This window comes from Lipotes vexillifer, unplaced genomic scaffold (genome assembly GCF_000442215.2).
Source record: "Lipotes vexillifer unplaced genomic scaffold, Lipotes_vexillifer_v1.1 scaffold1251, whole genome shotgun sequence".
NCBI classification, from domain to species: domain Eukaryota; kingdom Metazoa; phylum Chordata; class Mammalia; order Artiodactyla; family Lipotidae; genus Lipotes; species Lipotes vexillifer.
The window spans coordinates 168517-171847 of NW_006785999.1; the positions used below are offsets into that span (position 1 = coordinate 168517).

General features: G+C 44.4%; 1 pseudogene; it reads right to left on the reverse strand.

Annotated features, from left to right (window-relative positions):
- Positions 1 to 2108: 2108 nt before the first annotated feature.
- LOC103074229 (ubiquitin-conjugating enzyme E2 Q1 pseudogene) overlaps positions 2109 to 3331 on the reverse strand; it is a 6378-nt pseudogene continuing 5155 nt past the window's right edge.

Here is a 3331-nt window from a genome sequence, read left to right on the forward strand (position 1 = left end):
CTAGGTTCGATATTAGTATTAATTTTTTGTGTATATGGGTGTATTTTTTAGTGTAGTTTTGTTTGAGGAACACTTCAGGGTGAAAACCTACCTTTGTAGAATTTACAATCTAGTGAGAGGAGATGAGACAGTCCACAATAAACATAATATATCAGTAAATTATAATAATAACAGTAATAACCAGTAAGTAATAGAGTATGCTATGAAATACAAATGGACTGTGGAAAAAATAGCATTAAAAAAAGAGCTGGGGACTTCCCTGCTGGTCCAGTGGTTAAGACTTCACCTTCCAATGCAGGGGGTGCGGGTTCAATCCCTGGTTGGGGAGCTAAGATCACACATGCCTCATGGCCAAAAAACCAAAACATAAAATAAATAGAAGCAATACTGTAACAAATTCAATAAACACTTAAAAAAAAAAACAGTGGAGTTTGGGCCCTGAGAATAGTTATTGTTATTCCCCAAAGGACAGAGAGGTTCAGCATCTTTCCCAAGGTCACACAGCTAGTATGTGAATTCTGACTCCAGAGACCATGACCTCAGTCACCTGATAGGTCATGGTACATTCCACAGAACTTTGCCATTTGGAAGTGGTGGAATGAACCATGCACGTCAGGAGAGGAAAGACTGCAGGCCAAGGGGACAGCTACTACAAAGGCATTAACTTGGGTCCATCATGGCACGCTGGAGGAATTGCAGTGGATTTGTTGCGACCAGAGTAAAGTTAAGGAGTGGGAGGTAGTTGGGTCAGATAGATAATGAGAGGATGCAATTCATGTAGACCACTGTAAGAATTTGGCTCTTACTTAAAGTGAGATGTATGTTTATTGAAAGTTTTTTTTTTTTAGCAAATGATTGTCATAGGAAAATATCAAATATAATAGTGTATATTAAAAAAACAAGATGCAGACGATTATATATACAATTCTAGAAAATAAATTCTGGAGAGAAATACAATACACTGTTAACAGTAATAAGTGTCTTGTGTTTGGAACATGGCAGGCTTTTATTTCCTTAATACTTTCAGTATTTTCCAAATAATATCATATGATATGCATCATATAGTCAGAGAAATAGAATATTATTTTCTAAAATATAGGTGGCTGCTAAGCAACCAGAAGTGAAATATTAACATCTGATAATATAATTATCAGGTACTTGGCCACTTTACTGACGGTCGCCAAAGAAAACTTTTTACTGTGTCGAGGCAAGCTGATTAAGTTTTGTTTACTCAATTACAGAAAAAACACTTCACCTATATTATCTAGAAAAATAGGTGTATGTAGACTTGCCTCTAGGACAGATATAATTTATTCTCTCTGTCATCTGAGATGTTTTTGTGTCGTGTTTATAAAGCTGGTATTAAATTTGTTCATTTTAAATTTAGTAGAGTTTTAGATAGTCTTTTTTTTTCAAGTTAACAAACTGTAATTATTTTCCCAAAGATATTTTTTTTTTCATAAACATCCATTATACACTGTAACCAAAAAAAGCAGTGTACATGAAATAAGGGAAAATAATTTAAAAATCCATAGCATAGGTAAGGAGGCTCTAGTCTGGAGCATAGCTGAGTTTCCAGCAGTATAATGAGGCTCGAAAGTTTCTTTCATAAGAATGCCTGGTAGCAAAGGTTCCAGCCAGGTGGTTCATTGGACTGTTAAGTCCAGTCTTGAGTACTTGAAACAGTTCTGTGTCTGTTTTTTTTTTTTTTTTTCCTTAGCGTTTAGAATAGCCATCATTGTCCTGCAATAGGCAGAGCTATCATGTCCAGGAAAAGTGAGGGAGGGAACCACAGAGGCAGCGGGAGATCCAAATACAGCATTCAAAGGTAATTGGTCCAGGGGCTTCCCTGGTGGCGCAGTGGTTGAGAGTCCGCCTGCCGATTCAGGGGACGGGGTTTCGTGCCCTGGTCCGGGAGGATCCCACATGCTGCGGAGCGGCTGGGCCCGTGAGCCATGGCCGCTGAGCCTGCAGGTCCGGAGCCTGTGCTCCGCAATGGGAGAGGCCGCAACAGTGAAGAGGCCCGCGTACTGCAAAAAAAAAAAAAAAAAAAAAGGTAATTGGTCCAGTGATGCCTGGGGAAGGAGGAAGGGGATGGCACTCCTGGGTTAGCCATCTTTCTTTGGGGGTGTGTACCAGCCGTTTTTTTCGTGGATCTGCACCAAGGACTTGTAGTCCTGCTGTGCTCTTGTTGGGCTGTATTGAGATTTGTTGGCTCCAAACTGCACTCGTGCTTTTCCCTTCACCCGTGTGGCACTGATCTGCATGATCACTGACTCTACTGAGTAGAGGCACTGCTCCAGCCCTGCTTGGTGAGAAGTTCCATGCAGATGGCACCTCCGCCCAGAACATACCCTCGGAGAGGACTGGAGACACAACCCTGACAAATGGCACGTCAAAGGGAAAGTTATCTTTAAAAGAAGAGTTAAGTAGGATGAAGTCGGCTTCTTTCTCTGAGGATCTGGAGATGGTTATGCAAAGCGCTGTCCTGGTCAACTTTGAGGAGTTTGACATTCCAATCATACAGGCTGTCATTCACGAGTTAGACTGTATAATTTCCACCTTTGAAACTCAGTGATCGGTATATATCCCTGAGCTCCTTCATCACCTGGTCAGTAGCCTGCACCGATCCAGACACCGCACCATTTAAGTAATCTTGCCTCTGGTTCTTTTTAATTTTCTCTGGTATGGCCAAGTTTTCTTTTCTGATGCCGTCATCTTCAGATTTCTTGCCCTCAGCTGGAGCTTATTCTGTCATTTCATAGTGATCTAGGTCTTCTGTGTCCTCAGGCATCTCTTCATCTTCACCTTCCGAAGGTACACCTTCCTGTGTATACTGCTCTTCTGGCAAGGGCTGATCCAACATCTCCACATCTGGATGCTGAGGGAGGTTATAGAGTTTACACAGGTCGGAGATGATCCTCTTCAGATGCTGCAACAGCAGAGTATTCCCTTTCTTTATGTCCACCAGCCTCTCAAAGAGAGCAGCCAAGTTAGGGTCATCGGACTCCGCTGACCAGATCGGGGGCACAGCTGGGTATGATTCCGTGATGTTGCAGTGGATGCAGACGGGATCCCCAGGCACCGATCCCTGTGGGGAGAGATGCAGTCCGGGCACAGCCCTCGTCCCGGCCCCTCTGGCCTCAGCCAGCGGGAACTCGCATCTTAGCTGGTCCAGGCAGGCGCTGGCAATGCGGAAGCGCTCGTGGCCGGGGGCAGAAGGAACTGGAGAAGCTTCAGCTCCCCACTCAGGCAGGGCCCCGGCTCCGGGCCCCGGCCCCGGCTCCGGGCCCCACCCCCATCCCGGGACTGTCCCCCTGCCCGCCCCCCC